The 26,516-nt window shown below is 47.7% G+C and overlaps 1 long non-coding RNA gene across 15 annotated transcripts; it reads left to right on the top strand.

Moving 5' to 3' along the window:
* Positions 1–759: 759 nt before the first annotated feature.
* Positions 760–3,766, top strand: LOC119363570. Of its 15 annotated transcripts, XR_005174073.1 has the most exons (5): positions 760–1,136; positions 1,296–1,619; positions 1,892–1,981; positions 2,077–2,327; positions 3,394–3,766. It is a non-coding gene; the product is annotated as an uncharacterized LOC119363570 (long non-coding RNA). The 15 variants fall into 15 exon arrangements; XR_005174074.1 differs by having other exon boundaries at positions 760–1,071; positions 1,296–1,367; positions 1,443–2,327; XR_005174075.1 differs by having other exon boundaries at positions 760–1,071; positions 1,170–1,367; positions 1,468–2,327.
* Positions 3,767–26,516: the final 22,750 nt, after the last annotated feature.

The following is a 26,516-nucleotide window of genomic DNA, read 5'->3' as shown; positions in this document are numbered from 1 at the left end:
GGTTCCCAGAATGCCGACAGTAGCCCCGGGCCCAAGGCACGCTCGGACTTGTCTTCGAGGCGAATCCAAAGGACAAGGGCGGAGCGCTGCGTGCCCCAATCGCTTGCGGATCGGGTCGACGCATGGCGCTTGATGGGACGTGGGCATCTCCACTTCCCCATGCTGCCTTGGCACCCATCCGACTTGACAATTTCCTGTTGCATGCAGAAAAACCATCATTACTCGAGATCATGGGAGGCTGGTGGTTGGCCTTCCTCCGGCTATAAATGGGAAAGGAGTAGAGCCCCCTGCTCATCTTTGTCTTCTCGCTACTTGATCCTCCTTCTTCCTTTCTATCCCGTTGTCTTGCCAGCAAGCCCATGGCGCCAGTGAGAAGGTTTTCGCTGTGGAAAAGGGGAAGGCCCCAAGGAGGGGCCAGGCTCACTGCCGCCCAAAAGAGGCCGCGGACGCCTAAGGGAGTCCTGGATTAAGGGGTCCTCGGACAGCCGGACTATATACTTTGGCCGGACTGTTGGACTATGAAGATATAAGATTGAAGACATCGTACCACTACAACAAAATAGACATGTAGAGACGTTTTCGATTTGACGCTTTTATCTACGTCTCATTATTCAAAATCACATGACACATAGGGACGTCTTGTGAGGCGCAAAGGACATCGTCCCTTGATTCCCATAAAAAAACTAGGTGCGTCAAAATATCTTGTTCAACCACCATCACCCCTTGTCCCCATCGTGCGATATGGGCTAAGAAAATAACTACCGTGGAAAAAGAGAGCGATCTATGTGACCTCTAAACCTAGCGCCGCCATGCCACGCGGCCGCCTCTTCCAAGATCCTGGTCCTCCCCACCGTAGACTCGCTGTCCCAGGTCCACCCCCTACTGGCCTCCCCCTCTCTCGCCGGCCGCCAGCAGCATCCTCGTGGTCTCAGGGACGCCAGCTTCCAGGCGGCGCCCAGCCCCACTCCGGCCGCCTCGACCTGCAGCTCCGGCACACGGTGCACTGCGGCTAGAAGGGAAGATGACGGATGGCGGGGTCGGCACAGAACTGCACATCGCCACTCCTACTGAGTACTGACTCACCCCCGCCCCCAAGTTTTGCACTCCTGGTCCACCACCACCATTAACGAGACATGGTACTGATCAACTAGGCGCTCGTTTGTTTGTAGGTACACTGTCGGTGTCGATCAGACTTGGATTGAGATTCATATTTCTATGTTGCTTTTTTATTTGCCTGCCCACTACAACAATGATATCAGAGACATACTAATTAGTTTATGTGATCCTCGGCACAGGCGGAGCTCTCGGTACGGCGAGGACAGGCGCCCGTCCTACCTTGATTTGCCGGGGAAGAAAATTACGTACAGGTATACGTATGTTTACTCGCTCTGATTCATCGATAGTTCCTGAAAAAATCGTTGTCTTGTTGGGTCGTGAGTCAGTGAGCAGCGATTCTGTCCTCCCAAGGTTCCAGCCGTACAACGCAGCACGAAGCCAGCCGGAGCTTACCTAGCAGCACAGAGCGGCGCACGGAGTCGGCGGACGGCTGCGGTCGGCGCGCGATCTGGTGGACAGCGAGAGCAGCGAGGCCAGCAGCCAGCTGGAGCGGCGAGGGCGCGGTCAGCGTCCACAACCCACCTGCAGCCCCCTCATCGACTCCGTGTTCTTTTTCCATCCTTGTTCTGTTTTCTCTTTTTGTAGTGGTGTGTACACCAGTGGCTGGAGATTCATAACATATTGACGAAATTTTCTAATTAAAAACAGTGAGAATGTGTGATATGTGATAGTAATTACTCAGTGCTTTACAGTCATTTTTATATGTGCTTTATGCTCTGTGATAGAAATTTGTCTGAATATTGATGACTAATTGACAATTGCTGATTAAAAACAGTGAGTGTGTGTGGGTGGCGCAGCCGCGTTGCCAACTTTGCTGGCGAAGGGAAAACATGGATATGAAGGGGAAGGGCTAGCAAAGGCAAAGGTGAGGTGTGTAATTTTTTTGAATTTTAGTGGCATTTTCAGCTAAAAGTATTTGTGTGCACTACCATTGTCTTTCGAATTTTTTTTGTGCTTTAGAGTTCGCCCCACCTCAGAAAAAATCGTCCTATGCCACTGATTCCTCGGGGAAAAAATGTCCGTCCCGGTGAACTGCCACCCTCTCTGTCGTGCGACCAAAAATTGTCCATGTGTCCTCTGCCATGTGAAGCTTGTTGCCATCATGCAGACTGACCTCGTGCCCCCCACTGTCGACCAGCGGCAAGCTAGCGGGCGATTTGGAGAACATAAGGGCCTTGCGCGAGCGCACAAGGCGGCCAAATCATCTATAGGTGAGTTGATCTACTTTTTTAATTTTAGTTGTTGTTCTATCAATTCATTCCAAGTAAAAAATTAGAGCCCCTCCCTTGATGCGTACTTAATTGTGGAGGAGAATCTTGACATTACATTTACTTTAGGTTATCTCTATTACAATATGGGCCAACAATATTTTTTTTTTCTGAACTCTCATCTTTTTACTGAATAAACTACTAGTTCAACTTAAAGTCGATCTTACACTTGTTTGCTCCCAAATTATTGGCACACACGAATGTTGGTCCTTGATAAAAAGCCTGTGATAATATCCTGATAGATTAAGATGGTCAGTGTTCTTAACGAATTTTTCTTTTTCATGCAGTTAATAATGCTCGTGTATGAACTATCAAATCACCTACATTTTCCCCCATAACTGATAATAAGAACTTTGTGCCCACGTTCTAATATTTTTTTGAATAAACATGCCTTGTACTATAAGAGGGAGAGATCAACTCATACGTGTGGTTTCTCATCTGCAGAAACTTTTCTGATGCTGTCTAATAAAGAGCACCGTGAATGGATATATTATCATTTTTGGTAAAATCTAATCATATGTGATTACGTGAAACATCTGGATCAGATGCGTTGCACTATGTTTGAAGCAGCAAAATGGCGTCTTGCTCGCTTTTGTGTTAGACTGAAGATTATTAATGTGAACTAACATGAGAATTCAGTTTTTTTATGGTAAATGTCGTCTTATACTCTTATGTAGAGATAGTATTAAGGCTTGGAGATTATTAGTGTCAACAACCATGAGAGTTCAGTCCCCGTATGTTAATCTGATGTTATTTCTTTACATATTTTTTGTATGGTATATCCATCAACAACAACATGATGTTTCTTCCTTTTACAGTATACCTATCTATACTTCATTTGGTAACATGACATCAACTAGACTAGATTGAACTTCTGGAGGGCATGTTTACTCGGTGTGGTACATAGATACCATTCTCTAATATTATGGTTGTATGTTCAGCAAAGGAGAACTCACTGGTAGAAGTTCTAATGATTTTTTTTTTAAATCTCATTTTGCTTTCTTTGCAGAAAACTTGTACGTGCGGATTCTAAAGGTAGCCACCACAAGGATAAACTACAGAAGTAGAGAAAGCAAGGAGCTGTTGTTCCACTATCAGCATGTAGAAACTAGAAATCATATACTCCTTCCGTTCCTAAATATAAGTCTTTTTAGAGATTTCGATATGAACTACATACGGAGCTAAATTAGTGAATCTACACTCTAAAGTACATCTATATACATCTGTATGTAGTCGTAAAAAGACTTATCTTTAGAAACGAAGGGAGTAGATATATTTCAACTAGTTTGTGACATGTAATTTTTTTATTGATGATGTGTACATTTGAGTTGTAAAATACTACTGCTCTCATTAATACAATGCTATTATTTTGCGCTATGCCATACAATTTTTGAATATTTTCTGGTATGTAAATGGGAGTCAAACTGTTTAATATATAATAATGTAATCTTATTAAGTGCAACTTAATTAAGAAATTATGCAACGAAAGAGAATATATGCAGTTGCATCTAGCATGAATTTAGCAATGCGTCTCTAAGGGCATGAGGACGCTGTTAAAATGCCTCATCCTTGTAGACACGCTTTGTAAGGACGCTCTTAAAACGTCTCATTTTCATGTAGACATGCGCCCTGTGCGTCTCAATGGTATTTGAGACGGTGCGTAGGGAGACGCTCCAAGGACGCTTTAATGAGCGACTCTAAAATCCGCTAGAGATGGTATATTGCGCCTCTAGCACCTACATTGAGCGCCTCTACATGCCTATTTTGTTGTAGTCCGGATGAGACTCTCTTTTGCGTGGAAGGCAAACTTGACAATTTGGATATGTAGATCTCCTTCTTTGTAACCACCTCTGTGTAACCCTAGCCCCTCCGGTGTCTATATAAACCGGAGGGTTCAATCCGTAGGACAACAACAATCATAATCATAGGCTAGCTTCTAGGGTTTAGCCTCTACGATCTCGTGGTAAATCAATTTTTGTAATACTCATATCATCAAGATCAATCAAGCAAGATGTAGGGTATTACCTCCATCGAGAGGGCCCGAACCTGGGTAAACATCGTGTCCCCCGCCTCCTGTTACCATTAGCCTTAGACGCACAGTTCGGGACCCCCTACCCGAGATCCGCCAGTTTTCACACCGCATTGGTGCTTTCATTGAGAGTTCCACTGTGCTGTCACGGTAAGGCTTGATGGCTCGTCTTGTTTTCAAGGACAACATCACCTCTGGGGGAGCCCTGGCTATATGCCAGACTCTCCGGCTGGGCGGCTTTGTCATGACCGCCCGTTCGGCCGCCGCGCTGACAATGACTTCTCAGGTCATCAAGAACAGCCTCCACGTTGGCTCGGAATTCATCGGGCAGATGGATCCAATGGAGCTCTCCTCCCTGAACGAGCTCTTGGATCGCATCGCCGCCCTGGGAGTCGCTACAGACTATGATCGGGTTGGGCTTAAACCCGACCAAAGGGAAATTAACTCTCCGCCGGTCACCCATCAGATAGCGGTGGTGGAGGAACAATGTAGCGATTCTTCCTCTATTTTGAGGACGAACTATGTCCGGATTCCCGAGCTCTCCGAGCCGGATACCCGTCTACGGGAGGACATGGCCCAAGCTCCGAACCTAGAATCGGACGGTGGGCCAGGAAAATTGGGCAGTATCTGGGAGTCCGAGCCGCCAAGCTCGGAAGCTCCTTCGCCCCTGGGTCTCAGATCGGGTCAGGGTTTGGACTTAAATCTACCCACCCACCCAGACACAAGTGATGTTTCCCACATCAGACAAGAGCCCCAGGAGACAGTACATCACTTCTGGGCCATATTCTTCCTTGTAATGAGCAAGGTTAAGGACTATCGCGAGGAAGACGCAATCTCATTCTTTTGCAAAAATTGCACGGACAAGGGAATTCTCAACGCCATAAGTCGCCGTGACATAGCACACTTCACTGACTTGGCGGCCATAGTACAGAAGTACTGTGCGATGGAAAGCGCATTGAAAACCCAAACAAAATTCTGGGATCCTCCGGCTCTCACTAAACCCCTTGTCCGAACAAAAAGGGTGCACTCTCACAAGTCACCCGATCCAATCACAAAGAAACCAAAGCCCACTACAGGGCGTGGAACCGTATTGGAGGGATGGCTCAATGGGCCATGCAAAATCCACAGTACATCGGATACCATACCAACACACAGCCTTAGAGCATGTTGGATACTCTGGCAGGTGGCCAAGAGCGGCGAGGATCTCCTCATCAACAATACCGCAGAGCACCATCCCGCGGAAAATAACAATACAGTACTGACAGTCTTCGAGACTTTCGCCTCAAACAATAGGCGTAAGCAAGCACCCCGCAGCCTCGTCGAAGTCTGCCACATTGCAGCAATAAAGCCATGGAATGACACGGCCATAACCTTTAATGCCAGTGATGAACCTCAATTCCGAACAGTCCGAGCACCAGCCGCTTTGGTCCTTACTCTAATTGTGGACGGCTTCCGGCTTACTAAAATGCTCATGGACGGTGGCAGCGGATTGAACCTCATTTATGAGGAAACTCTCAACAAAATGGAGATAGACAATAGACGCATTAAGCAAAGCAGCACGACCTTCAGTGGAATCATCCCTAGTCGGGAGGCACGATGTGCGGGAAAAATAATACTGGATGTGGTATTCGGCACGCCGGAGAATTATAGGTCCGAAGAAATCACATTCCAAGTGGCCCCGTTCAATAGTGGATACCACGCCCTTTTAGGGCGGGATGCATGCACAAGCTTCCAAGCTATACCCCATTACAGGTACATGAAGCTCAAGATGCCCGGTCCCAATGGAATCATTACTCTAGCCTAGTGATCCAGACATAGCACTCCGTGCCGAAAAGAAAACCTCCGCACTAGCCCTGGAGGCATTATCCGAAGCTCTCGTGGCCGAAGAATTAACTGCGCTGCGCTCCAAAGTGGACAAGGATGACGTGATACTCGACAAACGGTCCAAGTCCACCTCTTTTAAACCAGCAGATGAAATAGTCAAATTCCAGGTCCACCCAATGGACCCTACAAAAACAACATCCATTGGGGCACAGCTGAACCCCACAATAGACGTCGCACTATGAGAGTTCTTGCGCGAGAATTGGGACATCTTCGCCTGGCATCCTTCAGACATGCCAGGTATCCCACGCAGGTTGGCCGAGCATAGCCTAAACATACTAAAGGGATACAAGCCAGTTAAGCAGACTCTTCGGTGATTTTTAGAACCCAAGCGATAAGCCATGGGAGAAGAGCTAGCCAAACTTCTAGAGGCCGGATTCATCAGAGAAATAAAACATCCGGACTGGCTAGCAAACCTGGTAATGGTACCAAAGAAGGACAAATCCTGGCGCCTATGCGTCGATTTCAAGGACCTCAATAAGGCTTGCCCTAAGGATCCCTTCCCCCTCCCCCGCATCGATCAAATCATCGACGCTACATACGGCCCCTTCTGTTTTAACACCATGCCTTTCGGGCCCAAAAACGCCAGTGCAACCTATCAACGCATGATTCAGACATGCCTGGAAACACAAATCGGCAAAACAGTGGAAGCATACGTAGACGATGTGGTCATCAAAACCAGACACGTCGAATCTTTAATAGACGACTTGAGGCTTACGTTCGACAATCTCTGAACATATGACATCAAGCTCAATCTAGAAAAATGCGTTTTCGGCATACCTGCAGGAAAGCTCTTGGGCTTCATCATTTTCCATATAGGAATTGAAGCAAATCCGGCTAAAATCCGAGCTTTGTCACAGTTGGCTACCCCAACAGACCTCAAGCAAATCCATAAATTAACTGGATGCGTGGCTGCTCTAAGCCGCTTTATCTCCCGACTAGGAGAAAAGGCACTACCTCTCTATCGCCTCCTTCGGCGCACCGAACACTTTGAGTGGATGGATGCGGCTACAGCCGAACTGGAAGAAATAAAGGCCCTCCTGGCCAGCAATCCAATCCTGGCCGTGCTAAATATCAACAAACCTATGCTTTTATATATAGCTGCAACACATCAGGTTGTAAGCGCAGTGCTCATCGTCGAACGAGAGACGGACGGACACAAATTGCCGCTTCAAAAGCCGGTATACTGCGTATCCACTGTCCTCACTCCATGCAAGTCGCGGTACCCACATTATCAAAAGATAGCATACACAGTCTTCATGGCATCCCGGAAACTACGACACTACTTTCAAGAGTGTTCAATCATGGTGGCCTCTGAAGTACCCCTCAACGATATAATAAATAACCGCGATGCCACGGGCCGGATTGCTAAATGGGCTATCGAGCTCCTCCCGTTCGACATAACATACAAACCACGGCGAGCCATTAAGTTGCAAGTACTGGCTGGCTTCGTCGCCGAATGGACAAAAGCCGAACTCCCTAAAGAGTACGGCGCGTACTCCAATTGGATCATGCACTTTGACGGCTCTAAGATGCTGGCTGGTCTGGGGGCAGGTGTTGTCCTGACATCCCCCACCGAAGATACTGTCCAATACGTACTACAAATACTATACACTGATTCCAACAATGCAGCCGAATATGAGGCTCTGTTGCATGGTCTTCGGATGGCAATCTCTATGGGCATTCAACTCCTAGAAGTGCGTGGGGATTCGAACCTCGCAATATCTCAAATAAATGGAGACTTTGACGCCAAGGACCCAAAAATGGTGGCCTACCGCAATGAAGTCCTCAAAATGTCAGCTCGATTCGAGGGGCTCTAATTCCACCATGTGGTCCGAGAAAACAATCAAGCGGCGGATGTCCTCGCCCGCGTCGGCGCTAAGCGCGACCCCGTCCCACCTAATATCTTCTTGGAAAGGCTGTTCAAGCCATCCGTGGTGTGGGAAGGGGAGACCGGCAATACCAGTCCGGATCCGAACACAACCCCAGATCCCGAAAACTCTGACGTAACCGGAGGCTCCGCCACCGAAATAACACCTTTGGACCACGCGAATATGGTTTTCATCGCCCCGTGGATGGAACCCTTCTTAGCCTACCTAAATAGGCAAGAACTCCCTGAGGACCAAAATGAGGCACGGTACATTGTGCGGCGTTCTAAAGCCTACAAGGTCCACTAGGGATAGCTTTATAAGAAAAGCGCGACTGGAGTGCTCCAAAGGTGCATCTCCAAAGAGGAAGGACGACAGCTTTTGGCAGAAATTCATGCTGGACTCGGCGGCCACCACGCCGCAGCTCGCGCCTTTGTAATCAAGGCCTTCCATACAGGTTTCTACTGGCCGACAGCCCGAGCAGACGCACAGGACCTCGTCCAACATTGCGTCGGTTGCCAGTTTTTTTGCAAATCATAGCCAGATGCCACCTACCGCTCTCCAAACAATCCCCATAACTTGGCCCTTTGCGGTCTGGGGGCTCGATATGGTAGGACCCCTTAAAGGAGGAAGCCATAAGAAAAAATACTTGTTGGTCATGGTAGATAAATTCACCAAATGGATAGAGGCCAAACCAGTTAAAACGGCCGAATCCGGAGCAGTGATAGACTTTGTATCTGGGGTCGTCCACCGTTATGGTGTCCCCCACAACATCATCACTGATAACGGCTCCAACTTCAAAGCCGACGAGGTGAAAGCTTGGTGCGACAAAATGGGCATTAAGCTCGATTATGCCTCTGTCTATCACCCACAAACAAATGGTCAAGTCGAGCGAGCAAATGATCTTATTATGAGCGGCATCAAACCTAGACTAGTGCGATCCTTGAAGGAATCAGATAGGCACTAGGTTGAGGAGCTCGACTCCATACTATGGGGGCTGTGGACCACGCCAAATCGCACCACCGGATACACACCATTTTTTATGGTGTACGGCGCAGAGGCAGTACTACCCTGCGATATCATTCATGACTCACCTTGAGTGCGCATGTACGAAGAGAGAGAATCCGAGCTAGATCGGCAGGACAGTTTAGATGCCCTGGAGGAGGAGCGTGACGTTGCAAAGGCCCGTTCCGCATTCTATCAGCAGCAGGCTCGAAGGTACCAAAGCAGAGAAGTACGGGCCAAAACTTATAACATTGGCGAACTCGTTCTACGCCTACCGGAGAAGAAAAAGGACAAGCTCAAGCCCAAGTGGGAGGGTCCCTTCATCATTGATAAAGTTCTCATCGGAGGAGCGTACCGTTTGCATGATGCCTCAGATAATCGACTCGAGCCGAACCCATGGAACGCGGCCAGACTCTGAAGATTCTACGCCTAGTGCCAAACTTTGTGTTCGTCTCCTTACCTCCGCCTTTTTTTAAGTTATATTATCTCTTTTTTTTATAGCCTTAAAAGCTTTAAGTGCGCTCCGATTGCACACTCCGGCCGCGCTATGCGTGCTCAATATACCTGGGGCTTCTTATGCAGAAGCTTAATATAATTATCTTCTGGGCTTTATGCCCACCACATATGCATCACTTCTCCATATGTGCCTTTTTTCTCCATTATATGCATCGATATGACTTAAGTTTTGGCCAAGCTGGGTTGCCTGGCTCTTGTGTTTATGCCCTACGTTCCCGTTAATTCGGCTAGGGCATAAGGGGAGCACCTCTGCAATTGTTACTGCCGGGTCATCCGGATGTGTACCTCAAACTGGGTGAAGCCGAAAGCTAGCGTTCTTAAGGGAATATTCGATCGGTGAACAAAAGATGTTTCTTACTTATTTCAATACATGCCCCAGATGTTTATATCCTGCGTTGCTTTTCGCAGCTCGGACATGCACATTAATGCATGCGTACCCAGGGAAAGGAAACCTTAACGGAACTATTCTCCCTGGAAGATGTTTCTTACTATCCATGTAATATAACATAGCTAGTTGGGTACTTGTCTGTTCAAGCACTTACGACCCCTACGCCTGGTTTCCACGCATACCCCGAGTTTTACATAACTAAGCGGGTATTCGAATATACTCCGGACTGTAGGGTCCGGAGGTCGAAGCGAAAAGGTCCGCCATGACAAATGATTTACAATCCGGCTAGAGAAAAAATACGTCATTTGAAGTACACAGTCACTTAGACTGACTAAATTCTTCTTCTATACCATCCAACAGGCTATCTAGCCTACAATCCTGTTGGGAATACTTTGCGGCTAATGCTACCTGGTCATATACCAGACTCACGGGGATCACTTTGCCATCTGATCCTACAAGTCCGACCTCGGCCATGTGATTCGGGTCAGCCTTGGTGTATCGCGTCTTCACCATGGCCCAGGCTTCCCTTGCACCTTGTTGGCAGGCTGATATCTTCCATAATCAGATGCGCCGCCGTGCTCCCTTGAGCATCTCCACAAGCTCTCACATGCCTCCGGGCAGGGATGCGGATGGCCACAAGGCCTGGGCAATACCCTGCATCACCTGCCAAATTTGTCTGTGCAGTTGTGAGAGCTCTTGCAGCAGATCACCTGCAGATCCGGGCATCTCCTCTTCGGGACGACCTGTCAGCATACCTATAGACATAATTCTGTTAGCCCGTGATACGTCTCCAACGTATCTATAATTTTTGATTGCTCCATGCTACTTTATCTACTATTTTGGACTATATTGGGCTTTATTTTCCACTTTTATATTACTTTTGGGACTAACCTATTAACCGGAGGCCCAACCCAGAATTGTTGTTTTTTTGCCTTTTTCAGTATTTCGAAGAAACAGAATATCAAACAGAGTCCAAACGGAATAAAACCTTCGGGATCGTGATTTTCCAACCGAACGTGATCCAGGAGACTTGGACCCTACTCCAAGAAGTGCCCGAGTAGGTCACGAGGGTGGAGGGCGCCCCCTGGGCGCGCCGCCCTACCTCGTGGGCCCCTCGGAGCTCCACCGACGTACTCCTTCCTCCTATATATACCTACGTATCCCCGAACGATCAGAACAGGAGCCAAAAACCTAATTCCACGGCCACAACCTTCTGTATCCACGAGATCCCATCTTGGGGCCTGTTTTGGAGCTCCACCGGAGGGGGCATCCACCATGGAGGGCTTCTACATCATCACCATAGCCCCTCTGATGAAGTGTGAGTAGTTTACTTTAGACCTTCGGGTCCATAGCTAGTAACTAGAAGGCTTCTTCTCTCTTTTTGGATCTCAATACAATGTTCTCCCCCTCTCTCGTGGAGATCTATTCGATGTAATCTTATTTTTGTCGCGTGTTTGTTGAGACCGATGAATTGTGGGTTTATGATCCAGTATTATCTATGGAAAATATTTGATTCTTCTCTGAATTATTTTAAGTATGATTGAGTTATCTTTGCAAGTCTCTTCGAATTATCCTTTTTGGTTTGGCCAACTAGATTGGTAGTTCTTGCAATGGGAGAAGTGCTTAGCTTTGGGTTCAATCTTGCGGTGTCCTTACCCAGTGACAGAAGGGGCATCAAGGCACGTATTGTATTGTTGCCATCGAGGATAACAAGATGGTTTTTTTTTATCATATTGCATGAATTTATCCCTCTACATCATGTCATCTTGCTTACGGCGTTACTCTGTTTTTTACTTAATACTCTAGATGCATGCTGGATAGCGGTCGATGAGTGGAGTAATAGTAGTAGATGCAGAATCGTTTCAATCTACTTGTTTTGGACGTGATGCCTATATACATGATCATTGCCTAGATATACTCATAACTATGCTCAATTCTGTCAATTGCTCAACAGTAATTTGTTCACCCACCGTAGAATACTTATGCTCTTGAGAGAAGCCACTAGTGAAACCTATGGCCCTCGGGTCTATTCTCATCATATCAATCTCTATCACTTTATTTACTTGCTTTGTTTTACTTTTCCTTTACCTTTTACTTTGCATCTATCTATCAAAAATACCAAAAATATTATCTCTATTAGATCTCACTCTCATAAGTGACCGTGAAGGGATTGACAACCCCTAAGCGTTGGTTGCGAGTTGCTATCATTTTGTGTAGGTATGAGGGACTTGTGCGTGGTCTCCTACTGGATTGATACCTTGGTTCTCAAAAACTGAGGGAAATACTTACGCTACTTTGCTGCATCATCCTCTCCTCTTTGGGGAAATCCAACGCAGTGCTCAAGAGATAGCAAGAAGAATTTCTGGCGCCGTTGCCGGGGAGGCTCACGCAAGCAAGTCAACCATACCAAGTACCCATCGCAATCCCTATCTCTCGCATTACATTATTTGCCATTTGCCTCTTGTTTTCCTCTCCCCCACTTCACCCTTGCCGTTTTATTCGCCCTCTCTTTCCCGTTTGCCTTTTTCCCTTTGGCTTTCTGCTTGCTCATGTGTTAGTTTGCCTATTTGTTGCGATGGCTCTACCTAGATTTGGTGACCTTCACCTTAAAAGGCTAGAGGAGATCGAAAGCAATGTTAGAAAGTTTATGGTTTTGCAATTTGAGCACAATAATTTCTTTATAAACGAACTTAAGGAACAAAAAAGTTTTATGAGCTTTATGAATAAAGAACTCGGTGATATGTCTAAAGAATTTGATGGTATAAGGGCCCAAATTGCTCGTCTTGAAAAGATGACCGCTGAAATTTCGGATATGCAAGCTACCTTAGTCAATAAGATGGCCGCTAAACCGAATTCTTATGAAAATCAAGATGAAGATCTAAAAGTCATTGATATGTCCGCCATTAAATCTTTGTTTTGCAATATGAATCTGAAGATTATCTTCCTTTACCTAGAAGGCGTTTTAAGAATTCGGAGTTTCTAGATCTTGATGATGAAATTGATGAAAGTGGGATTGAAATAAATAAAAATCCTGATGTTGCTAAACCCACTATTTTGGATCTCAAGGAATTTAATTATGAAAATTGCTCTTTTATTGGTTGTATTTCCTTGTTGCAATCCATGCTAGAATCTCCTCATGCTTATAGTCAAAATAAGGCCTTTACCGATCATATTGTTGATGCTTTGATGCAATCTTATGAAAAAAAACTTGAGTTGAAAGTTTCTATCCCTAGAAAACTCTATGATGAGTGGGAACCTACTATTAGAATTAAAATTAAAGATTTTGAGTTTCATGCTTTGTGTGATTTGGGTGCTAGTGTCTCTACTATTCCCAAAACTTTTTGTGATTTGCTAGATTTCCGTGATTTTGATGATTGCTCTCTAAACTTGCATCTTGCGGATTCCACTATTAAAAAACCTATGGGAAGAATTAATGATGTTCTTATTGTTGCAAATAGGAATTATGTGCCCGTAGATTTTATCGTTCTTGATATAGATTGCAATCCTTCATGTCCTATTATTCTTGGTAGACCTTTCCTTAGAACGATTGGTGCAATTATTGATATGAAGGAAGGGAATATTAGATTCCAATTTCCCTTAAATAAGGGTATGGAAAACTTCCCTAGAAAGAAAATAAAATTACGATATGAATCTATCATGATAGCCACTTATGGATTGCCTTCCAAAGATGGCAATACCTAAAGCTATCCTTGCTTTTATGCCTAGCTAGGGGCGTTAAACGATAGCGCTTGTTGGGAGGCAACCCAATTTTATTTTGTGTTTTTTGTTTTTTCTTCTGTTTAGGAATAAATAATCCATCTACCTTCTGTTTGGATGTGGTTTTAAGTTTTAATTAGTGTTTGTGCCAAGTAGGACCTATAGGATAACCTACGATGGTAGTTGATTTGATTCTGCTGAAAAACAGAAACTTTGCGCGCACGAATTTAGTTATGATAAATAACAGGAACGTGATTTTGCGTTGATTATTTTTGCTTCTGATCAATAAACAAATTTTCCAGGACTTCCTATTTTGGTAGAAGTTTTAGATTTCCAAAAGTTTGCGTTAGTTACAGATTGCTACAGACTGTTCTGTTTTTGACAGATTCTGTTTTTCGTGTGTTGTTTGCTTATTTTGATGAATCTATGGCTAGTAAATTAATTTATAAACCATAGAGAAGTTGGAATACAGTAGGTTTCTCACCAATATAAATAAATAATGAGTTCATTACAGTACCTTGAAGTAGTCTTTTGTTTACTTTCTTTAACGGAGCTTACGAGATTTCTGTTGAGTTTTGTGTTGTGAAGTTTTCAAGTTTTGGGTGAATTCTTTTGATGGATTATGGAACAAGGAGTGGCAAGAGCCTAAGCTTGGGGATGCCCATGGCACCCCCAAGATAATCCAAGGACACCAAAAAGTCAAAGCTTGGGGATGCCCCGGAAGGCATCCCCTCTTTCGTCCACTTCCATCGGTAATTTACTTGGAGCTATACTTTTATTCACCAACATGATATGTGTTTTGCTTGGAGCGTCTTGTATTATTTGTGTCTTTGCTTGTTAGTCTACCACAATCAGCCTTTCTGTACACATCTTTTTAGAGATCCATACATGAATTGGAATTTGTTAGAATACTCTATGTGCTTCACTTATATCTTTTGAGCTTGATAGTTTTACTCTATGTGCTTCACTTATATCTTTTGAGCGTGATAATTTTTGCTCTAGTACTTCACTTAGATCTTTTAGAGCACGGTGGTGGATTTGTTTTAAAGAAACTATTGATCTCTCATGATTCACTTAGATTATTTTGAGAGTCTTTAATAGCATGGTAATTTGCTTAATGTTAATATACTTGGTGTTCAAGATATGTGAAACTTGCTTTTGAGTGAATTGAATACTAAGATAAGTTTGATGCTTGATAATCGTTTTGAGATATGGAGGTGATAATATCAAAGTTGTGCTAGTTGGGTGATTATGAATTTGAGAAATACTTGTGTTGAAGTTTGCAAGTCCGTAGCATGCACGTATGGTTAAAGTTGTGTAACAAATTTGAAACATGAAGTGTACCTGGCTTGTGCATCCTTGTGAGTGGCGGTCGGGGACAAGCGATGGTCTTTTCCTACCAATCTATCCCCCTAGGAGCATGCGCGTAGTACTTGAATTTTTGATTACTTCTAAATTTTTGCAATAAGTATATGAGTTCTTTTGACTAATGTTGAGTCCATGGATTATACGCACTCTCACCTTTCCGCCTTTGCTAGCCTCTTCGGTACTGTGCATTGCCCTTTCTCACCTTGAGAGTTGGCGCAAACTTCGCAGGTGCATCCAAACCCCATGATATGATATATTCTATCACACATAAACCTCCTTATATCTTCCTCAAAACAGACACCATACCTACCTATCATGGCATTTCCATAGCCATTCTGAGATATATTGCCATGCAACTTCCACCATCATCATCATGACATACATTACTTTTGTCATATTGCCATTGCATGATCTTGTAGTTGATATCGTATTTGTGGCAAAGCCACCATGCATTATTTTCCATACATGTCACTCTTGATTCATTGCACCATCCCGGTACACCGCCGGAGGCATTCATATAGAGTCATATCTTGTTCTAAGTTTCGAGTTGTAATCCTTATGTTGTAATCAATAGAAGTGTGATGATCATCATTATTAGAGCATTTCCCAAATAAAAAAAGGAGAAAGGCTAAAAATAAAAAAAGAAAGGTCCAAAAAAAAGAAAATAAAAAAGGGGCAATACTACTATCTCTTTTTCCACACTTGTGCTTCAAAGTAGCACCTTGTTCTTCATGTAGTGAGTCTCATATATTGTGCTTCAAAGTAGCACCTTGTTCTTCATGTAGTGAGTCTCATATATTGTGCTTCAAAGTAGCACCTTTTTCTCATGTAGTGAGTCTCATAAGTTGTCTTTTTATACTAGTGGGAATTTTTCATTATAGAACTTGGCTTGTATATTCCTACGATGGGCTTCCTCAAATGCCCTAGGTCTTCATGAGCAAGCGAGTTGGATGCACACCAACTAGTTTTCTTTTGTTGAGCATTCATAACTCTAGTGCATCCGTTGCATGGCAATCCCTACTCCTCATGTTGACATCAATTGATGGGCATCTCCATAGCTCGTTGATTAGCCTCATCAATGTGAGACTTTCTCCTTTTTGTCTTCTCCACACAATCCCCATCATCATATTCTATTCCACCCATAGTGCTATATCCATGGCTCACGCTCATGTATTGCATGAAGGTTGAAAATGTTTGAGATTATTTAAGTATGAAACAATTGCTTGGCTTGTCATCAGGGGTATAGAAGTTGGGAACATATTTGTGTGACGAAAATGAAGCATAGCCTAACTATATGATTTTGTAGGGATGAACTTTCTTTTGCCATGTTATTTTGAGAAGACATGATTGCTTTGATTAGTATGCTTGAAGTATTATTATTTTTGTGTCAATATGAACTTTTGTCTTAAATCTTTCGGATCTGAATATTCATATCACAATTAAGAAGATTTACATTGAAATTATGCCAAAGTATCACTCCGCATCAAAAATTCTTTTTTATCATTTACCTACTCGAGGACGAGCAGGAATTAAGCTTGGGGATGCCTAATACGTCTCCAATGTATCTATAATTTTTGATTGCTCCATGCTACTTTATCTACTGTTTTGGACTATATTGGGCCTTATTTTCCACTTTTATATTACTTTTGGGACTAACCTATTGACTGGAGGCCCAGCCCAGAATTGTTGTTTTTTGCCTTTTACAGTATTTCGAAGAAACAGAATATCAAACGGAGTCCAAACGGAATGAAACCTTCGGGATCGTGATTTTCCAACCGAACGTGATCCAGGAGACTTGGACCCTACTCCAAGAAGTGCCCGAGGAGGTCACGAGGGTGGAGGGCGCCCCCCTGGGCGCGTCCCCCTACCTCGTGGGCCCCTCAGAGCTCCACCGACGTACTCCTTCCTCCTATATATACCTACGTATCCCCGAACGATCAGAACAGGAGCCAAAAACCTAATTCCACCGCCGCAACCTTCTGTATCCATGAGATCCCATCTTGGGGCCTGTTCCGGAGCTCCGCCGGAGGGGGCATCCACCACGGAGGGCTTCTACATCATCACCATAGCCCCTCCGATGAAGTGTGAGTAGTTTACTTCAGACCTTCGGGTCCATAGCTAGTAGCTAGATGGCTTCTTCTCTCTTTTTGGATCTCAATACAATGTTCTCCCCCTCTCTCGTGGAGATCTATTCGATGTGATCTTCTTTTTGTGGTGTGTTTGTTGAGACCGATGAATTGTGGGTTTATGATCCAGTATTATCTATGGAAAATATTTGATTCTTCTCTGAATTCTTTTATGTATGATTGAGTGATCCTTGCAAGTCTCTTCGAATTATCCTTTTTGGTTTGACCAACTAGATTGGTAGTTCTTGCAATGGGAGAAGTGCTTAGCATTGGGTTCAATCTTGCGTGTACTTACCCAGTGACAGAAGGGGCAGCAAGGCACGTATTGTATTGTTGCCATCGCGGATAACAAGATGGTTTTTTTATCATATTGCATGAATTTATCCCTCTACATCATGTCATCTTGCTTACGGCGTTACTCTGTTTTTACTTAATACTCTAGATGCATGCTGGATAGCGATCGATGAGTGGAGTAATAGTAGTAGATGCAGAATCGTTTTGATCTACTTGTTTTGGACGTGATGCCTATATACATGATCATTGCCTAGATATACTCATAACTATGCTCAATTCTGTCAATTTCTCAACAATAATTTGTTCACCCACCGTAGAATACTTATGCTCTTGAGAGAAGCCACTAGTGAAACCTATGGCCCCCGGGTCTATTCTCATCATATCAATCTCTATCAATTTATTTACTTGCTTTGTTTTACTTTGCCTTTACTTTTTACTTTGCATCTATCTATCAAAAATACCAAAAATATTATCTCTATCAGATCTCACTCTCGTAAGTGACCGTGAAGGGATTGACAACCCCTAAGCGTTGGTTGCGAGTTGCTATCATTTTGTGTAGGTACGAGGGACTTGTGCGTGGTCTCCTACTGGATTGATACCTTGGTTCTCAAAAAATGAGGGAAATAGTTACGCTACTTTGCTGCATCATACTCTCCTCTTCGGGGAAATCCAACACAGTGCTCAAGAGGTAGCAGCCCGCTTCTTCGCCGAACTTTATAAAGGTTTGTTCGAGCACTTACTAAAAATGCTGCATCGAAGCCTCTTATTCTCCTTCACGGAGTCAGCAAGCTGGGCCCGAACATCTTTTAATTCAATGTCCAGCCGGGTCTTCGCGTCCTGGAGATCATTTTTCTCCCATATAACCTTTGTAAGACGCGCTCACTAGCCTTTAGCCATCTTTGAGCATGTTGCTCATCCTCCGATACGATCTCCGGATTACCTCCGGGATTGTCTGCCGAATCTACTGTTAGATTTGCATGCATGCCGAATACTAACTGGTACACGTCATTACATTCGTTCCGATCAGGACAAGTATTACCAGACGGGGCCTTCTTGGACTCCTCCATTCCGGTAACTGCGGCTCGCAGCTGGGCTTTGCACTCCTCCAGCTCTTTAGACAGCTCGGTATTCTTCTTTGTAAGAACCTATGCATACAATGATCCTTCAATCAGTTGTGCCAACTATTTCAAGTCTCAGGGGCTACTGATATACATACTTATCAAATTTTCTTACCCGTATATCCTTTACATACTGGTCCGTGGCTCTGGCGCGGCCATCTTGAGAAACTTGGATGTACGTGTCCCTTGAGTTGAAGGCATTGAACGCCTCTTCGGAGAAATGAGGGTCACGTAGTGTGGCCCGTCGGCGCCTATGATTCATGGCGCTCTCCACTTCGGAGTTTGTAGCGGATAATTTATTTGCATCCTCTGTAGGAGGATCGTCCGGTGTTGTCCCCACATTGACCTCCGCCCTTGAGTCCAGCCTCGGAGTCTGGCTGGTGGAGGCGTGGCCGGCAGGCTCTCCGGATATAGTCCGGCAAGCGCTTTTTCTGCCACGAAACCATTGACATTGTTATATTTTAAAGACAACAATTAAGTAGTAGGTTTTTAATCATACCTCTGCAACAGCGTCTCGGTCCTGACCGCCTTCCTTTTAAGCCTACCCGGCTTCGGTGCCCCTTGTTGACGAGTCACCGCGGGTTCGGCGCGGCGTCCCGATGGCCTTCCCTGTAGAACGCATACATGTGCGGTGGGTAAGGCGCGGAGAGGTGATCCTTCTTGGAAGTTGGGACTACGGTTTTACTTACATGTGATACAGGGAGTAGGCCAGGATAATCAGCTATGATGGCCACCAAAGCACCATCACAGCTTAACTAATAAAATGTCCTGTCGACGAGCTCCACAAATGTGTCCGGATCTTCTTTAAGTCCAGGGTCGAGGGCCCGGTCGGGGTCCTCTAGCTGTGGAGACGGGCTGTGAACCTCCCTTATAGCTTTTCATAGTTCCTGCTATGAATTGGCAAAGTAAGTATTTGTGCTAAAGAATGCGGGAAAGACTAGAATAAAAGATAGCAGCTCACCCATCTTGGGGGGTTGTACATGGAGAATACATCATGTGGCTTGATATGGATGAACTCCTCTTCTTCTCCTTTGTACAAATCGGACAGTATTTTTGCCAGAATGGCAGCGGAGTCCGGACCTTTACGGCCGCAGCGGGTGGCATCGTCTTCTACATTGAAGTGCCACATGGGTTTCCCCTGATATTGAAGTGGTTGCACTCCCTGTATTATACATATGGACATAACCTCAATTATGGTCAGCCCTGATTTGGCTAGTGTCTTTATCCTGTCCATCATGAAAGGGACTTCTCTGTTCCTCCTGGGGGCTCCGAGGGCGCCAGCTTTGGCGTTTCTTCAACGGGGCATTTACAAACTCAGGAAGGCCCATCCGAATATGGTCCGGAAGGGGGACGTCCTCCATATAAAACCACTCCGAAGGCCAGTCTTTGGATGTCTTCTTTAGAGTACCGGATAGGTATCCAGTCCCGACGATGCGCCATATTTCGGCTCCGCCCACTTGATATACCGACCCCTCCTGAGTGCGGGCTATGAGGCAGAATAGCCTCTTCCATAGCTCTAAATGAGCTTCGCAGCCCAGAAATAGCTCGCAGAAGGCAACATAGCCTGTAATGTGTAAAATGGAAGCGGGAGTGAAGTTATGCAGTTGGAGGCCATAGAACTCCATGAGCCCGAGGAGGAACGGATGGATTGGAAATCCAAGTCCCCTCAGGAAGTAAGGGACAAGGCATACCCGCTCCCCCTTGGACGGGCTGGGCAAACTCTCCGCTTGCGCCCCGCCATTATAAGTAGCTAGTCCGGCTCGGACGGGGACCGTGTACGCAGGCGGGAGAAACCCCTTGGTCTGCAACTCCACCAATCGGCTATGGGGGACAGAACACTTCTCCCAATCGCCTGGCTTAGCGCTACGGGAGCGAGAGGAGGAGCCGCGACGGCCGGCCATGATGGGATGGTTTCTTCTAGGTGCGCTCTGATGGATACTCACTGGGGAAGGAGGGTGTGATTTGGATATGAGGATCCCCATCTCTTTAAATATACGATTTACTTACATGGTCAGGGTGGCAAATGTAAAAATGCCCTGACTTCTCGCATTCGCTCGACATGTGGAGATAGCCATTATTAAAGCACAGAAGCCGAGGAGTGCAACATTAATGGGAAGCCGGACACTGCATGTTACAACAGGTACTCTGGAGAATTTGGCGAAGAACCCGCCTTGCAATGCCGAAGACAATCTGCTTGTCGGACTCATCGTCATTGAAGCCTGGTTCAGGGGCTACTGAGGGAGTCCTGGATTAAGGGGTCCTCGGACAGCCAGACTATATACTTGGCCGGACTGTTGGACTATGAAGATACAAGATTGAAGACTTCGTCCCGTGTCTGGATGGGACACTCCTTTGCGTGGAAGGCAAGCTTGGCAATTCGGATATGTAGATCTCCTTCTTTGTAACCGCCTCTATGTAACCCTAGCCCCCTCCGGTGTCTATATAAATCGGAGGGTTTAGTCCGTAGGACAATAACAATCATAATCATAGGCTAGCTTCTAGGGTTTAGCCTCTACGATCTCGTGGTTGATCAACTCTTGTAATACTCATATCATCAAGATCAATCAAGCAGGAAGTAGGGTATTACCTCCATCGAGAGGGCCCGAACCTGGGTAAGCATCGTGTCCCCCGCCTCCTGTTACCATTAGCCTTAGACGCACAGTTCGGGACCCCCTACCCGAGATCCGCCGGTTTTGACACCGACAACGCCCCCGCAAGTACGCCGCGACTCCAGTGATGGCCCCTCGGGGGAGCGGGCGCACCCCTTCAAGGGCCACTATCGCCTCAGGCAGCCATGGTGGTGCTTCCTCCCGCGGTGGGAGCTGCCGTGAATGGGGCGGCCCCGGCGCCGGGGGGAGGCGCGTGGCGGTCGCCCGGCCACCGCGACCGCTACCACTCAGCCGACGCGTCCTCCGAGTTTGTCGTGTGGTCGGAGAGGCCCGCGGGCATCTGGTTCCAGCTTCCGCCTTTCTTCGCGGGCACGCTGCCAGCCGGGGGCCTAGCGGCCTCTGGCTGCAGGCTGATGGCTACTGTAGCAAGGCCTCATGGGTGGAGGTCGAGGTCATCACCGCCGGAAACGCGTTCCTGAATGGCGGGTGGCAGCCATTCGCCCGCGCGCGGGGCCTGCACGGGAGGTGCACCCTTCACTTCAGGTACGACGGTGTCGTGACCCTCTATGTGAGGGTGTTCGGGGTAGACGACTGGCGTGCGGGGTACTGCCCGAAAAGCAACAGCGGCGACAACGATGGTGAAGACGGCGACGGCTAGAAGGTTGGCGCCATCGCGGGTGGTGAACTTGCCCTTGGAGATGGTCGTGCCACCTCCTGCAGCGGCGGCTCCTCCTCCGGGAAGAGCACCAGCAACAACGACTACGATGAGTCGCCACGTCGTCGTGCTTGGACTAGCGAGGGACATGAGCCGCGTTGCCGCCATGCCCCGGTGAAGCAGGAGGAGGACTCTGACTAAGCCCGACTGAGCCCGAGCGCTGTTGGATCCAGGCCTCGAGATCCGATGTAGTCGCACGGCTTGCTTTTGCTTCTTTCTTCCCCTGCATTGAAAAAAGGGTAGAGGGCCCTGTCGGGGCATGTAATGAACTATGGCGCTTGTGCCATTATGTTATCATTTTCGTGTTGCATTGCGATACCAGGGTTACCGCTGATTGTAGTTGAGGCGACTTAGCTTGATATTCTTGTGGTGAACTCCCCTCTCGCGAGAGCGTGCCTGTCCAGGGCTCGAATTCTCTGCACGCCGCAAAAACGTGCCTTGCCGCGAGGAGACTCAAAAATCGCTGAGCCTCGGGAGGCACCCTGCAGCTGTAGGATTAGGAAACGTCCGGAGGCATCGTGCCCGTGAGCTCGTTTGAGAGTGTCACATGAGGACGAAGACGCCAAAAGGCTAGGCTACTGAGGCTTTGGTGAGGTGTGTTCGTGGGCGGGCCCGAGCATACACACCTGCCCAGGCGCCGCACGCAGGATGCGTGAGGAAGTGCGACGGGCAGCTACCACTCCTCGTGAGGCAAGACCTGGAAGAGAAAACTGTGCAAGGAGAAGAAATTTTCCCAACCCTCAAATGAAACACGAAATTTTCAAATTCCATTCAAGAAATTGCAAACCATCTACAGAAAGCAAGCAAAAGAACAACCGCGTCCGGCACCTATACTAGTCTTCTTGTCTTCCCACCAGCGTGGAGCATGGGGCCTCCACTAGGACGTGGGTGGGGGCCCCTGTGAGGCCCAGTTGCGGCGCTCAGGAGACTCCGGGGCGTGTACAACCCTAACTCATTAATACATGAGAGTGTCATGAGCGGAGATCTTCACGGGTGCATGGCCTTTGTCATGGGTAGAATTTCCGAAGGTGTTGGATGTTCCAGGTGTTCTGGATGAGGATCCCGTCCTACGTCTCCAAGTGGGCGGCGCCAGGCTTGGAGACGCGGGCGATCCTGAATGGGCCCACCCACATGGGCGAGAGCTTGTGAAGCCCCTCCCAGGAAAGAACCTGCCTCAGGACAAGGTCACCCACCTCGAGGGTCCTGGAGCGGATGCTACGGTAGTGATACCGCCGCAGCGCCTGCTGGTACCTTGCTGCATGGAGCGAGGCTTGGCGGCGGTGCTCCTCCCTCAGCACAAGGTCCATCCCCCGTGAAGTGTCCTGGCGTGCCTCGTCGAACACCAAGACCCGCAGGGAGTGGTGCTTGACCTCATGAGGGAGGACTGCCTCAGCTCCGTAGACGAGGAAGAACGGAGTCTCGCCCGTGGGCTTGGTCGCGGTGGTGCAGATGGACCACATCACGGACTGGAGCTCGTCGAGCCAGCCCCTGCCATAGGCCTCGAGTTTCTTCTTGAAGATCCTTGCCTTGAGGCCCCTCAGGACCACCGCATTGGCGCGCTCGGCCTGGCCATTGCCCCGTGGGTGCGCCACCATAGTGTAGTATATCTATGTTCCAAGGTTAGCACAATATGTTTTGAAAAGGTTGCTCGTGAACTGAGAGCCATTGTCAATGATGATGCGGTTGGGGACTCCAAACGGCTCACGAGGCCCTTGATGAACTTGAAGGCCGAGCCCGCTGCGATGGTGTGGACAACTTCCACCTCCGCCCACTTGGTGAACTTGTCAATGGCAACGTGGAGGTAGTGGTAGCCCCCGGGCGCTCGAGGGAACGGGCCCAGGATATCTAACCCCCAAACCGCGAATGGCCATGAGAGCGGGATGGTCTGGAGGCCCTGAGCAGGCTAGTGGATCTACTTGGCATGGAAATGACAGGCCTCGCAAGATCTTACCAATTGAGTGGCATCATTGAGCATTGTGGGCCAGTAGAATCCATTGCGGAATGCCTTGCCCACGAGGGTATGCAATGAGGAGTGATGCCCGCAGTCCCCACCATGTATGTTGGCCAGCAGCTCGCACCCCTACTCCTTGAAGATGCATTGTAGGGAAACGTCGTTTGGGCACCTTCGGTAGAGCTCATCGTCCTTGATGCAATACACGGTGGCCTGGAGGACCACACACACTGCGTCTTCCACCTTCTTCGGCAAGGCACCCTAGAGTAGGTACACCTTGAACTCCTTGGTCCCAGCACCCCTCCTGAGGCTCGAGCACGAGAAGCAGGCGAGCTCCCATGGTCGGGCCGCAGGCTGGGGCGCCCGAGGAAGGCGTCAGCGGTAGCTCCTCCCGGGGCAAAGCTGGTCCAGCAGTGGGGGCGGCTGCTGACGGCTTGAAGACTCGCTCCTCGAAGACGCCAGGCCACTGAGGGTGGCGCCGGGATGCCCTCTTGGTGATGTCGTCTGCCTCCTTGTTCATGCCACGCGGCACGTGCTGCAATTCCGAGCCCAAGAATCGTTTCTCAATTTTGCGTACCTCCTTAAGGTATGCCTCCATGTGCTCGTCCTTTGGCTTTTACGCCTTGTTGAAGAAGTTGACGAGGAGCTAGGAGTCACCCCTGATGGTGAGGCACCTGACCCCAGAGCCAACGATGTTGTTGGAGACCTTCTCGCCATGCTGGAAGCAGAGTTGCACGGTGTAGTAGAGCTTGTCCTAGGTAGGTGAGATGAGCATGGCCCCAGCCCCCATGCCTTGGCATGCAAACGCACCGTCAAAGTACATGACCCAACCATCTGGCACCTCGTCTCCGGGCATGAGAGAATGGTCCTCGCCCACTTCACGGCCAGTCGCATCAGTCCATTCTGCCACAAAGTTAGCGAGGGTCGCACCCCTGATGACTCTGGTGGTGCTGAACTCCAGCTGGAACGCCTAGCTCGTTGTTCCATTCGGCGACCCTCCCCACGACGTTGGGGCTCCGGAGAACCCTCTCCAAAGGGGTATGATGATAAAACCTTGATGGGGTGGCCTTGGAAGAGTGACACGGTTTCCTGGAGGCCGCGAGGAGTGCGAGCAGGAGCTTCTGTGGCCTAGGGTAGCGCGCCCGCGTGTCGTGAGCACTCTGCTGACAAAGCACACAGGATGCTCGACGAGGAAGGAGGCGTCAGTGGGGTCATGTCCATCCTGAGGCAGGGAATCTCAGGAGGTTTATCAACGGGCGGGATTGGCATGGCCTTGGGAGCCCCGCCGCCTGGAGGGGCGGCCGAGGCCTCAGGAGCACCGTCCTGAGGCCGCGGCGCCACGGTCGGGCATGGGGTGCTGCACCGTGCACTTCCAACCGCTCGCTCTTCCCTGACCACCACGAGCGCTGCGCTGGCAGAGTGAGGCGTGGCGGGCAAGTAAAGCACCAGGGGCTCAAGAGGGCCAGGCGCTAACATTGCCAGTGGAATGGTGAGGTACCTCTTGAGGTCTTGGAAGGCCGCTTCGGCCTCTGGAGTCCACTCGAACGGGCCCTTATTTTTCATTAGCTTGAAGAACGGGAGGGCGCGCTCGCCCAACTTGGAGACGAAGCACCCCGGCGATGTTACGTAGCCCTCTAGCTTCTGCATCACCTTGAGGGTTTGTGGCGGGCTCATCGTCTCTATCACCTTGATCTTCTCTGGGTTGGCCTCAATCCCTCTGTGCGACACCAGGAAACCCAGCCGCTTGCTGGACGGGACGCCAAACACGCACTTCTCCGGGTTGAGCCGCAAGTTTACCTTGCATGGGCTGGCAAATGTTTCTTCTAGATCTTCCACAAGAGTTCTCGCCTCCCGATATTTTACCATTATGTCGTCGACGTATGTGTCACGCCCAATATGCGACCCTATCCTAAAGGAACTCGAAGGTCCCACCAAGGATCGAAGCGCGGAGACGCTTTTGCAAGGTGGATATCATTACATCGTACCATTACATAATAGTTGGGGATACATACAAAAGGCATACAATGCCACATGAATACAACAACATCATACATAAGAGCAACATCTGACTATGGATGAAACACAAACAGAAACTCAATGACATCCATCCTTCTAGCCCAGGCTGTCGACCAGGAACCTATCCCCTGAACGACGAAGCAGAAGAAGAACTCAAAATAAGCAAGCATCGCTCTCACGTCATGATCATCGCATTACCTATACCTGCAACTATTGTTGTAGTAATCTGTGAGCCACGAGGACTCAGCAATCCCATTACCATGGGTATCAAGACTAGCAAAGCTTAAAGGGTATGCAAAGGATAAGTGCTGAGGCTGCAGCAAGCGACTAAGCAATGTATGGTGGCTAACTCATGAGTACAAGAATAAGATGAGAAGCTACGCAAACATTCACAAACTAGTAATGATTAATAAGTGATCCTGAACTACTTACGTTCAAACACAACCCCACCATGTTCTCTTCTCGAACTCGCCCGAAAAGAGAACGTCACGGTTACGCACACGGTTGGTGTATTTTAATTCGAATCTGGTG

The sequence above is a fragment of the Triticum dicoccoides genome, chromosome 2B (assembly GCF_002162155.2).
Source record: "Triticum dicoccoides isolate Atlit2015 ecotype Zavitan chromosome 2B, WEW_v2.0, whole genome shotgun sequence".
Taxonomy (NCBI): domain Eukaryota; kingdom Viridiplantae; phylum Streptophyta; class Magnoliopsida; order Poales; family Poaceae; genus Triticum; species Triticum dicoccoides.
The sequence above is the reverse complement of the archived record's forward strand: the minus strand, read 5'-3'. Positions and strand labels throughout refer to the sequence as shown.